Source organism: Meleagris gallopavo, chromosome 10, assembly GCF_905368555.1.
Source record: "Meleagris gallopavo chromosome 10, MGAL_WU_HG_1.1, whole genome shotgun sequence".
Classification (NCBI taxonomy): Eukaryota; Metazoa; Chordata; class Aves; order Galliformes; family Phasianidae; genus Meleagris; species Meleagris gallopavo.
In genome coordinates this window covers 14,909,974-14,924,270 of record NC_139413.1, presented here as the reverse complement: position 1 = coordinate 14,924,270, position 14,297 = coordinate 14,909,974, and the positions used below count along the sequence as shown (strand labels likewise).

The window sequence follows — 14,297 nt, the reverse complement described above, 5'->3', positions numbered from 1 at the left end:
CTCCAAGTATTTAAGTGGAATTAGGGCAACTGACACAGCAGTTCTTTTTGCAATAACTTTGATAGACAATAAGTGCTCCTCCAGATGTCATCCTGGAGAAAGCAGCACACATCTATCTCACATATTTTTCTCTGGGACAGTTGGCAATAAATTTCTACTTCTTTGCTTTAATTTTGATGGTCAGACAGGCAGACAGGCATTTATATCACAGTGGATTCCTTCTTGTCAGCATTTCAGAGTATTAGCTGTTTCACAGTCTTCCTAGAACTGAGAGTTAGTTCAAATTTCATGAACACCAGAGTTGGTTCACATAAAGGTCAGTTTCCTTAGTTTAATCATACTCCCTTATATTGATTCACATTAAAGCCATTTAAACCAGACCCAAGCTTACTTCTGTTTCACCACAAAATCTTTTGTATGTTATACAGAGGAAAAATGTAACAAACCTGAGCTGATCACCTAGTGAAACCATAATAAGTTATCTGGAAAACTGGACTGTGCCGCAGTTACAGCTAAAATCCACTGAAATACAAGAAAATATTCCAGCTAGACATGCATTCCTAGTAATTATAATGAATTCAGGGTGGGAACACTTCAGTTAGTACTAAATATATCACAACTCTCTTTTCAAGTTCCAGGCTCATCCTGCATAAATGCTTATTTGCCATTTGGAATAAATACGTTAAATGTTAATTATTAACAAAATGGTTAATAATTATATAGAAAAGTTTTGTTTCTGACAATAAGTCAGTAGTAATGCACAGTGAAAATTGCTTTTTCAGTAACATTTTTAGTGGTTTCTGATACTGTTTATGTCACCAAAAACGCCATTTTTAAACAATCTGAAGTAGTTTTTACAATAACACCGTAAGCAGGTTTTGTTATGCTTAAAGTTTTAACAAGGATACATGCAGATACATGATTTCAAACAGTAAAAATATTGTTTGAGTGGAGCATAAATGCACAGAAGACAACTGATAGGATCCAGCTTTTTAACTGAGAGTTAGTTAACGTATGTCGTATTATATTGCAGTCTCCCATGTAGATATCTCTTCTATGTTAATTACCAGAGCAGCAGACAATAAAATCACTCATCACTGGAGGCCCAGTGCTAAAACTTTTTTGTATAGTTCTTGAATTTCTGGTTACCAAGCCACTGAGAAGAATCCCTGCTTCTATTTCACTATTCAGGGAATAATTTCATATAGGAAGAAAGAACACGTCAGTCATTTGCCATTGCATGGTGCCTGTATTACGTATAGTATCAAAAGAAGCAACTTGGGATCTCTCCTGCACAAAGAGTTTTCCACTCCTTACCAGCTTCACATTTAATTGCCTTCAAAGTTAATCAGGACAAACTTATATTCATCCAAGAAAATCTGCTGGCTCTTGACATATGAAGAGAGCAATAAGGAGAAACTGTACATAACATTTCATAATACGTTTTAAGAGGACCAAATCAAAGTAGGACATCTAAGCTTGATCTCAGAGGAGGAGAATTGGTTCCTTTGGTTCTGTACATCCTCTGGCTCTGCTCTCTGTCAGCTTCTCTGCAATCACATCAATTACCAGGACAGTCTGGAAAATCTGGGAAGTAGTGGAATCATCACAGGAAAGTAACCAAAAAGTTTTAGCAATTGCCAGACTACTCATGAGAGAAAAACAGCACAATTTAGACTCTGCAATTTTTATTTTGCATTATTTGCTAATTATCACAATGTTTTTTATTCCTTCCTACCTCAAATTCCATAACATTTGACGTGCCACTAAAACACACATGTGCAGTTCCTAGGATGTCCTGAATTCTTACTCTCTAACTTCCAGTTTTGATCTTGTCATCAATACTTTAAGGATAATGATCTTATTGAAAAACAAATTTATAAAAAGAAAAGGGGTTACAAAAATGCAGATAAATCCTTCAAGAAAAGAATGAGAGGAAAAATGAAATAGAAAGAATGTGAGTGTGCGGAATGGGAGGACAGGAGAAGAACTAAAACGAACATGGAGGAAGGTTAATGAAATCAAAGAACTGGATTTTGGCCTGCACTGCCCACGGTTGAGTTAGTATACTACTGATGTCAAAAGAGCGGCTTAAAAATGGCTCCTGCTATGCAGGGAGAGTCAAGGCCGTGCCCAACCCGAGAAATCTTTTAAATGGACCAGAAGGTTTTAAGATTTCTTTCCACACAGGAACTGAGTATTGCTCTTTGCTGGAAGGATGCAATGTCTCCTTAGGGGGTGCAGGGAAGAGAAGATGCTTCCTAGCACCAGGAAGCAGAAGAGAGGCACAACTGTGTTGCTGTGTAAACTGCTTTCCCTGCTCACTCGGGTATGAGACTGCTAGAAGGTGAACAATCAAAGCAAATGTTGTAACCACATCACTTCAAAAACAATGTAAATGAAAAATAGCATACCAAAGTATTACATCAGCTCCTTTCACAATGCCTATACTACAGTGAAATTGCACTCGTTTCAGATGTATACTATATTTTAAGAAATAGGTGATGCTTATTTGTTAACATTGAACCTAAAGGCAATCTCTTGTTAAAAATAAAAGTCTTGTGAAAAATCTGAATCCTTTTCTTATTCAATAGAGCACATAGCATTCATTTAAAAAGTATAGACTTAAAGCATTATTGCTGATTAAATATAATATATTTGAAAGGAATATAAATAAATTAGAAATAAATTCCATATTAAAATAGGGACTTTTACTACAGAAATGCATTTTTAACTTTTTTTTTTAAATAAATTACAGAAACTTTTGCACTATGAAAGCTCTCAGGCAAAATTAATGGTTTTGTTTTGCAAATTAATTTAGATATTAAAAAATTATATTTTCAACCAAGATCTCAGTTACTTAGATTAAATATTAACCAAAAGCTGTCTTCTGCTTAAATAGAATTTAGCCTTTGAAGTGTTTTTATTAATCTCTTCTGATGTAGGTGCTTGAAATTCTATGAAAGTGCTGCTGCTACCAGTTCTGTGCATCACTTACTGTAATTTATTTTCAGAACATAATTCTATTTATAAATGAAAATCCTATTAAAAGAAGACAAGAAAAATTAGTCCTAGACTTTGCATTGGTAGAGTAGAAACAAAATGAGCGGCCTAACCTGAAGTGACATTTACAAATTACCTGTTAATTTAAACTGGGTTGAAGGATGACAGAGTTTAGTCAGACTGACAGGAAGTACCCAAGGAATGACAGTTGGGCCTGCAGTGACCATAAAGCTCCCACAGCAAGTGTCTTTATCTGTGCTCTCAGGGAAAAGCTTCCCTTGTAGTAAATAATGTATCTGTAAAAATATTTATCTCATGGCAGGCCAGTGAGTAAACATTTTATAGAGCTGAAAACCCCTCATCTCACTCTTTTTGTTCTTATTTTTAGTAGGGATAAGAACTGCTTTAAGATGGCCACCTGCCTTTAGTCACATGGTTGATTCATCACTACCCCCCTAAAGCTAAACCACATGATTTTCTTAATGAAAATGAGACAAGAAGTGACAAGGCTTGTATCTTTTAGTTGCTTCAGGATAACATTCATGCCCTGAGACCCATTCCTTTGTTCGCTAGACATCCTTTGAACGGACACAAATGTGTATCAAGGCCACACAGTGCAAAATATTTCTAAAGATAACAATAGCTGCTCTTGCTCCCCTTATAAATAGCACTGAGGAGACTCAAAACCAAGTGCTAAGAATCTCATTATTTATTTCCTTATGAAAGCCAAAATGTTGTTTGAAGAAAGAGGCTCAAGTGTCTTATATTTTAACATTAAACACTTTCCACGTGTTCAGACTTTACAAAATTCTTCTAGAAATTGCTTAAGCATTAAATGGAATATTTTTGAGATTTAAAATAATCTAATGACAATTAAGAATCTGTCCCTCTTATGACAATCAGGAAAGGAGCACAGCAGAAAGCTATTGTAACTCATTTCTGCAGAGGAGTGCTACACAAATGAGAAGAGAAAAGCAGGCCATAAGCAGACTGATAACTCAGCGCACATATATTATTCTGCATACTCAATAAAAATTGGTTCAGTGTTTTTAAGCAGTAAGCTGTGCTTTATATACATATACAAATTACAGAACATAAATTTAAAAAGCTATACTCAGCTTTAGGGATTTTGTGAAGCACATGCACATTTCAGTCACCAGGCTCCCACTGACCTGACCAGGCAGCCATGACCTCACCACTCATGTCTCATCCACACTGCCAGACACAGTCCAGAGGTCACATTGCAACAAAGGAACTCAGATGTATTATGCACACTCTTATTTCTTGAATAAATTGGCTCCTGATCTTGGGGTAGAGAACATGAGCTGATACAATGCAGGTGGGTATAATTATGAAAGGTATTTATCAATTCTCAAAAAGAAAAAAAAAAAGGGGGGGGTTAAAATTCCTCTGGCTCCATGAATATCAGCTTATGTACCTATAAGTACAAAACAAATGCTACTTGGAGATTTTTCCAAAAGAAAGGCATGAATTCCCATAATCTACTTCAACAGAATTCACAAGTCTTTCTAAATGCTATTTCTACAAACCTTGTCCTTGAAATTGATATTCAAAGCACAAAAATATCAACCATAACTAAGTCTGTGACATAGACACAGTCAGGTTTCTGTAGACTGGTATGGGAAACTTGCTTGTGGATAACAGCATTTTGCAATAAAATTTTAAAGTGTAGCTCATTTCTAATTTTTAATCTAAGCATAAGACAACTGATTTTTTTCTTTTTTAAATGCTGTCTTGAGAGTGATGTAATTTTACACCTACTGTACAAAAGATTTTCCTTATTTAATAGCATAGTATAAATTCTGGAAGCAGATAAAGATCTTATTATTATGGAAGAATAGTAAAATGAGATCTACAGTGCCATTATTTTTGAAATTAGACACTGTACCTTAGTCAAAAGATCCAAATATAGACCATGCTCTGGTCTGTATGTCATTGATGAAAAATGGTCCTCAAGACTACTTAAAGAGACCAGGAAGACACAATTAATATTTTGATTTCTCACAGGAAAAAAAGAGAAGCTACTGCAACAGATAGAAGTTTTGAAGCTCTAGTGACTGTGGAAAATAGTAGACTCAAAAGACTGTGACTAACAGAAAATAGAAACAAAAAATGGAAACTGCATTACATATATAGTTCGTGTGTAATTCAAACTTACTCTCACACTAAAACTGTGATCGGTTCACTGTAATCTCAAAAGGAGAAATCATGACTCAGGATATCAAGCTACAGTGAGGAATATCTAGTCTTCCATAATGTTCACTGTATTAAGAAGATAAACAAAGCCCTGCCTCCAACCTGGTTCTTTGATACAGACTGCTTGCACAGAACTTTCACATATTATTCATATACTTTTGTGGAGATTGTATTCAATCTAGATTTGGAGATGGTACTCAGGTCTGAAACTAATGCCTCCTATTTATTTCCATGGAAACTACAACAGATACAAAGAGCAAAAGAACACTGTTTGATATTGCAAATTCTCAGCCACAAAGCACTATTTTTCAACATACTCATCAGCATTAGCTATGAATTTTCACTAGTCATGAACAAGAGCCTGTATGCCATGTTTGTAAAAGTCTGCAGTAATGGAGGTGCCAGACTGCCGCTGTCACCAGTATTGAAATACACCACCCACTGCCTCGTGCTCACAGCCACTGTTTAGTCCCCATAAACATTTAGCAAGCAGTGATAAAATTCAATGGGTGCCATTTTTTCAGCATGTAGCAATTCAGTGACATTGCCTCATATGCACATCCATATCAGGCACCATACATGTGCCATACCACCAACACTCAGATCTGATATTGTGGGCCAGCATAATAAAACAGGAGGCATTACTTTTGGAGCATCACTTCTGCTAATATCCAATATTTAATTAATTCTCCCACACACGTCTTTGACCAGAAAACCATGTATACTTCTTTGGCCAATCTCAATTATTCTTCCAGGCTCATTAGCTGTTCCTGTACAGTAAGACTGATATCCTCACCCTTATACAGTATATCAAGGACATATGTTAATGATAACGATCAATGTTTTTGTAACATTGCACAAAGGCCAAGATGTCAAGGCCATTACCTCAGAAAAAAAAGAGGACTATTGATTATTAACTGGAGACTCGCTAGAAATGAAAAAATTAATAGGTAGATTACCCATCTACCAATTACCGGTAAACTCCTAGTAAGGTATTGGGATGCACATTAACTACATGCAGCAGAGGTGGTGGAGGTGGACTTGTTCATCATTTAGCACCACCATTTCAATTGAATATGTTTCAGAAAAGAGAATTCTGTGCTATAACTGCAGAAAATAAAGGGAAAGAGGTTACTTGTTAGTTTAGTAATGTTATGTCTACACAGGCAGATTTTCCAACCATCACAACTTAGACCTCACAGCTCTCAAATATCAGACACCTATCCATCATCTCAACAGAGTTCCTCGGGTAGTTGTCCATAAAGAACTTACAACCCCAAACAGAAAGCACCATGTTGTTGCTGCTCAGCCTAGTAAATCTGGCCACTGTTGCAATGTTCTAGAAAAACTCCCTGGTCTTATTTGGAGCAATGACTGAGTTTAGGTCTCCCTTTTCCTAGGAAATATAACAACATCAGAGGAAGTCTTTCTCAGTATTTCTCACTGAGGCTGTTCTACTTTGTTAACACTGCTTAAACGTTCTTTGGACAAAAAAAAAAAAAAAAAAAAAAAAAAAAAAAGGGGGATGTCTAAGGGCTCACAGCCAGAAGAACAACCCCTAAAAAACTCAAGCATTCCTTATTTCACAGAGTTTCTCCCACATCTTTCAAACCATTCCCACACAGAAGGCATTCAGGACCTCAAAGAGTAACATCAAAGCAGGATCGCCAGTAGGAAAACACTTGAGATCACTGGTAGAGCGAGGCCCTAACTTTAGAACACGTGGTGTCACAAAGGTAACTAAAACAACAGCAAGTCATATTCCACATAACAAGAGCAACTCTATCAGCTACATTACCAGACTGGCCAACCCAAGCAAAGGTAGTGATACCCAGAAGTACACTGAAGCTGAAGAAAATTGGATGGAAATGATTGGGAAAACTTTTACAAGTGAAATACAAACAAGCCAGGGTTTACACTTTCCTCAGAAATTTTCTGACTTAGTCAATCAACTTGAAAGACACAAAAGTGAAGGGAAAGGTGTACAAGGTTGAGGGTAGCAACAAACATTTGTCTATCATTTCCCATCTTCTTTTCCAGAGAGCTTAAAAACAACAACAACAAAAAATTAATGCACTGGGACTATCACTTACAGAAATGGAGCAGAATTGTAACCTACTATTCCTATAAACTCTGTCTTATTGCTCTGACTGTCACCATTAAAATTGAGATTCTTTCAAAATCTTGATCTTTCAAAGATTCTTTTATAGAATGGTTTGGTCTTTGTTCTTTGCTACATTCTTGTAGGAATGTAACTGTTGCCCATTAAGGGCAGTCAGCAAGAGCACTTTACTGCAACTAGCTGATTTACAGGAGGCTCAGACCGATGAGTTTGCCAGTTTCCACTGGAATCTTTAGTTTCTTGCACCAGAGCCCTGTTGCTGCTGATAACACATGCCAGAAAGGTTATAAATGTTTTATTCCAGCTGGAACATGCAAAACATCTGGGGAATGTTTCCAGCTTTAGCAACAGTTCCATGCTGTTACAACATTAGCCTCCATCACTGTGGCCACTTTCATTAAGGTATCCTTTCTAGCCTGAAAGGAGAAGCAAGAAAAGTGGCAGCATGTGGTAGAACTTGTGCCACATGTAACCTTGCTGATTCTTTCTGTCCAGACTCCGAGTCATTCACTCCTTGACCAAATCTTCAGACAGATGTCCAAGCAATACTGAAGCATGTACACTCAAGATCTTCCTAAAAAAAAAATTTAGTTCTAATCCTACTGAGTTTAAATTCTGCCATGCCAAAGTGAACCAGGTGGTCAATGACAAGCAAACATTCACTCACCCATTGCTTTCCTTTTTGCTGTCCTTATTAATCACATTTGGATGCTACTGTAACAGAAAGCAGCCACACAGAAAGCAAGGGGCAGTATTAGCAGAAGTCCTCAGTCCTCTTTCCTATGGGAAAGAGATAAAATAAACATCAATTACTGATACTGTTTGTATCCCTTTTTTAAGCAGTAAAAATTTAAGATGAAAATCCTGGCAACTCCCAAGAATCTCAGTAAGTCTAAACTGGGAGAAGTGGTTAATTATAAGAGAGTTTGGGGTACTTATTAAAAACCCTAGGGCCCTTAACTGGATAGACTCAGGCCAAGATATGCAGTCTAAAGGAGCTCTTCTGGCTTTGCTCTGATTAAGATAGTATCTAAGTAAATAAATATGCTTACCGCCACAGGCCTTAAGGGATGAATAACTGGTCTTATAGCCCAGTAAAGGCTCCTAAGGCTGTGCAACTGGCCAAACACTAATACAGCAGGCAGATTCAGTGCCCCTTTCCAAGGCAGCCTGAAGGATTTCCAAGGGCTTGAACGAAAATGCTGAGGAAGCAGTTGTTTATATTTATTTTTTATAGTTTTTGAAAAACAGTCATAAAAAGGTCTCCGATCTTTAAGTGAAATGGATAGTATCCCAAACTCACCCAGGGACCATAACTACAGAATCTCAGGAGAGTTTCTGCAGTGGATATATCCCTTCCAGTTCAAGGATTCTGTTCTCTAATATGGTCAGTTAATTCATTTACCTTAAATTCTGACTGGCATATGAAATACACTTGTTACACTAGATAGAAATAAATACATAAAATTTTAACTCCCTTAATTTTACCAGACAGATTTAATAAATGCACATAACTAATGGGTATATAATGACTTCCCTAAACTCCTACTTGTAGATCATGCATTCTATTTCCCAGTACATCTTTTTTCCCATGAAAAATTAAATTGGAAAGTCAACAAGAGAGAAATCATATTGGGGACATTTTCACTACATTCATTTACATTTCCAGTCTTTGCAGAATGTGGATAGCGTATTTTTATGGCATATTTGGTTGCTATTCAAAACTTTTTTTTTTTTTTTTTATTGAATAGCAAAATTATTAGATGAGTAGAATCCTGTATGCATAATAAGAGTATAATTTAAAGCTGTCCCTAGGCTAACTTATGAAGCACTAAATCAATTGGAAAAGTTTTCACTTTTTCTTAAAGGGGCACAAGGTTGCTTTTTCAGTTGGTTTCATCTGTTTTCATGGTCTATGCATTGATCATAGCCTGGTACAGTTAGCCAAATGCATATGGGAGAACTATCTGAGGGATAAAAACTAATGATACATATACTCTTTTTCTGTTTCTCTTCCCTTTCTAAGTACATTTCCTTTGACTAGTACAGAGCACTGACCACTGTGTAGCAGAATGCAGTCAACGCATAGGAATTTTGAAAATAGATACTTTTGGTTGCACAAGGTCAAGGCATGTAAATCTGTCTAACAAAATATGTGAAATATCTTTTTCATATCCCAGCAAGGATGTGTAAGCAATCTTTACATTTCCAGTAAATAGTGAAAAACGTTCATTCCACATTTGGCAGAATAGCTAACAGCATGTGAAAATAATAGTAATATTTAGCACATACACATGGAACTCCAAACACAGTAAAAAAAGAAAAGCTGTCAGGTGTCATTCCCATTTATATTGATAGGAAATAGAACCACATGGTGCATCTTCCCTAGATCATCCAGCAACAGACACAAAACCAAGATCCAAGGCTCCTGCCTAGATCAGCAAACTGCAGAACCATTTTACCCACTCTCATTTTGCTTCTGTATTAGTGCATTAGCCTTGGTATTTCCAATTTACTCACAGAAACATATTTCATCCACAGATGATTGCCACTAGTGCCCATTGCTGAGCTTCCTCATTCTAAGAGTCCTCTGAGGGGAAAAGTTTTGCAACTTATACATGGCTCTCTCTTATACACGTAGCCTTATGAAGAAATTTTGTCCTAGTTTCAAACACAGGAAGTTATACAGAGAAAACAATGTAGTAGCAGGGCCTAACTGACTGCTTTAGCTTGATTCATATGTACACTAATCTAAGACAAGTAAAAAGCTTTTCTTGAGAAAGAAATAATTTTCACCTCTTTAGGGCCTATTCTGATATCCTTGTCATCGACTGAGAAATCAGGACAATGTTTATTGCTATGTTACTTTCATGTTTGATTTAAAATGCAATTTGTTACATTATTATGTACTCTCATCCTGGGATTTTTAATTAGAGACATTTTGGAAAATCAAAGTTTAAGCACGTTCTTTGTTAAATTGGTAACAATTAAATCCCAAACTGGTAAAATGGGCCTAATTTTAATCCAGCTGAATTGCCCTATGGATTCATAGAGTTAGTCTTTGATTTTCTGTTCATGTTTAATGCCTCTCCTTAGCTAAACGGGACCTAAGGATTTGCAAATTTGTACTTCTGTCCTTCAAAAGGGCAAATTACATCTCCCGATAATGTAACTGGCATGTTACTGCATCCCCTCACACAACATAGTTTAAAGAGTATAACCAGAAAAACATAGTCCTTATTTGTCTGCCACCACTAGAAACTGAAAGGTAAAATAGTCTTCTTAAATTAGCGTTGACAATAACCAAAATATAACCTCCTATTTCCTGCCCATAGGTAGCCACCTTTCTAATAGAGGTTTTTTTCACACCTGTTCCCTACGTGGAAAGATATAAAATCCAATTCTTTGAAACATGATTTGGACTTTTAACACTGCAGCATTTTAGGTTCATGAAACTGAGATGGATAACATTACTCCACTATTATTTTTATGTGAAAGAAAGCTGTGGTTATTTTTTAGCTAGTTCACCTCCTCAGGCATGATGCTCTCCTCTTCACAGCCACATCATATCCATACCAAAAACTGTTGAACCAGCTGAGCATAGTTTAGCACTCACTCAGAGCAATGCTATAATTGCTCTGAAAAATCTCTTCTAAGATGCTTTATCCTAAACTCTACATAATCAGAGCAGGCATAGAAAAGTATGTAATCAAACTATCTGTATATATTTATTTTTTATGGTAGCTTTTCAAAACCTCACACAACATATTTGGAATGGGTGAACAGTTAGAGTCGTTGGAAGACTACTGAAAAGTTACAAATGATTTCACCACAGAAGAAGGCAATTAGGATAGACAGAGCTTATCACAGCATTTAATAACTTCAGCATGCCATTCAAACCTGTCTGTTTCATAGGCTAGACTGTCAGTGGACAGGGGAAAAAAAAGTTTCCTTAATTCTACAGACATGCACAGAGTTTATCATACCAGCTGGAAATAATTGGGCTCTGTGAAGGTAAAAGAGAACCAACACATAGGCATTACTTGAAAGCCCCCTCTCAGGTCATAAGCACTACATCTGCCTCATGTTGGCCTTATTTAGATGACTGAAACTCACTCTTAAATACACCACACAAAATAATGCAGAAATCCTGTACTTGCAAGAGTAAAAAAAAGGTCTGCTGCTGCTGTTTTATTAAAGTCTCATAGTTCTGAACAAGTGGAGCCATTTTATAAATGTTGGCAATATCCTCATGAATGCCTATGATAAGTGCCATTAACATAAAATACAAAACTGAATTTGGCATGATGAGATACTTAAAATTTAGACACGCAGTTACTACATTTAAATATATACTTCACAATGTATTTTTAAACCATTTATTTTTAAAAAACAAGCAATTTCAATGCCTTATATTTGGAGTTTTAATTCCAATCAAGCTAATTTCTAGTCATCACAAACACATACCTGCCAGTAATGAAGGTTGTTTAATTAGGTCCAGATAAAATAGCTCCAATTCTGTTTCTGATCCACCTGTCAAAGCAAATCAGTCTTTTGCATGACTTTAAAAAAAACAAATTAGTCTAGCTGATGATTTTTTGAATATTCAAGTAGACATGCTGGAGATGAATCCAAACAGAACTGGTGATTGAACAAAAGCCTGGAACATGACCTCAAAGATGAAGTGATCTTGTTCTGCCAGAAGCAGATTTCCAAGCTTGGCATTTCAGGATTACGAAGTCAAGGACAGGGTGCGAAAAGGCAGCTACTGGGAAGAACAGCAGTTCTTCTACAGCTCAGGGCAAGGTAACATTTCAATGCTATGTAAAATTAAACACAAATAACAATGTTAAAGGTCCTACTTAAAGCCCCAAAGCCAGGTGATTTCAGAACAGACATGTCCAACTCTTGCCATTATGTCTTTAGAGAAAAAAAAAAAGCTTATTTATTTGTGTTACTAGTAGAGAAACAAGCAGATTATCTAGAAGGATTGATATGATTGAATGTTAAAAAAAATTCATTGGTTTCTCAAATGGACTAATAGATGAAATACATTTACTGGTAGACAAATATCAACATAAATTGACCATTGTAAGTGGCATTATTTGATGTATAAAATCCTAATTAAAATGACTCATCACAGCTCTAAGGGATCATCACTAATAATTGCTAACTAGTTTAGAAGCTCTACCAACAACTTCAAAATGTGCAGGAGTATGTACAAATGCTAGGCAGTAGACTGAAAGAAAATACCGATTAAGAAACGCCACACAGAGACATACCATTAACATTTAGAACACAAAAAAAAGTAATTCAAATTTTAATATGGAAAATACTTACTAAGCTCTGGTAAGCAAATCAGCATACGTCTGGTTGTTGCTTCTGTGTTATTGTGTATTCACTCAATTAAGTGAGAACTCACCAAAAAAAGTCAGGATTTCACATTGTTTTCCCCACTCAAGCCTACCATTTATCCTACTGTGATGATTCTTCTCTCATTTTTCATTCTCTTCAAAGTATTTCTACTGATGCTAGAGCACTAATTCTTCTCTAGTCAATTATACGTATTGTATTAGAGAACCTTCTGCCTTCTAGAAGATAAACTCGTTCATTTTGATTGATTTACAATGCATGAATAAAGCGGCTTCTCTTTCCTTCTGCTTGGTATTCTAGGAACCACCTTCATTTTATCTTTGATTTGTTCAGAATGCACAGTTTTTGACTCAGCTTTCCAAATTCAGTCACAATTGTCTGATTTTATCGGATGTCTACATTTAACTTCTTACCTTGTGCACCCAAATTTGGTAAAGGAGTTATGGCAGCAGTGGGTCACAGTTGTTACAGTTGTAGCAGTTTACACAATGCTTTTTTTGGAATTGTTTTCTCTGTGAATAAAATCCTGACCCAATAAAGTCAATCAGAATTCTTCCATTTCCCCCTATCAAATCATATGAGAGAAATCTATGTTTATAAGTCTCGAAATACATTCAGGTTTGCTTCATTACAGTCTTTCCATTTCATTTTTAGGAAACCTGTCTGTTCAGATGATGAGATCTAAACAACCTTAAGCTGTGAAAATGGCAAGTCATTAACTTTTTCTGCCTATGTATGACAAACAGTTTCACAAGTCCTCCTTGAAATGAGGATATGACTTGTTTTCGCCCTCATCTTATTTTGCTCAAGGTACAATGGGAACGAATTAGGATCATGAGTCAGAACACGAGATTTTTTTTTTTTTGGCATCATTAGGTCTCAGCCTCAGGAAGACCTGTGTATGTTTGCCTTGGCTGCCAAATTAGGGAATAGATTCATATTCACTTGCTCCACCTGGAATGCAAGCTGCTCTTTGCAATAATGGATGTCATGCTATAGGGCATTTGGTTGTTAAAAGAGTTTATGCTTTAACCTCAGCATTTGCACACACATCACACATTACCTATATGCTTTATATTAATTGATATCGTTTACAAGAGATTCAGATTCTTGTCTTACATGTATGACCACCACTTCCACTTAGTTAAACTGATTTGTATTTAGCTATTGTTTACACACTTTTTTATTTTTTTATTTTTTGCCTCTAGATTGGAAGTAGCTGGATATTTATACTTATTTCAAAAATAGATGTGCATTGTTTCAGAATATACCATGTATTACTGCTGCTTGAGTCTACAGAAATTCATGATATTTTTATACAGTAAAATTAATATATAACAATGATTGGGACTAAACATTTTGCCTTGTTAAGATTCTTCCTTCCCAAGTGACATTCCGAGGTGAATAGAAGTTGTATATTGCAAGCCTACAGAAAGGAACATGAAAGGTTTCCTTGACCTCTGCTTATGATATTACAAATCTACAGTAGTAACAACACATGCCAAAACTGTTAAATGCAACAAATTATATAAATTGAGAATTTGGCTAGGTCTTAAGAATAGTGCCAGCAGTTGGCCAGTGC

At 36.0% G+C, this 14,297-nt stretch overlaps 1 protein-coding gene across 1 annotated transcript in view; it reads right to left on the bottom strand.

The window, feature by feature from the left end:
* Positions 1–14,297, bottom strand: part of LOC116216988 (uncharacterized) — a 451,866-nt gene that overhangs the window by 267,599 nt on the left and 169,970 nt on the right. The window contains 1 exon segment of the mRNA XM_085231079.1: positions 8,010–8,122. The gene's annotated coding sequence lies outside the window, so the exon portion shown is untranslated.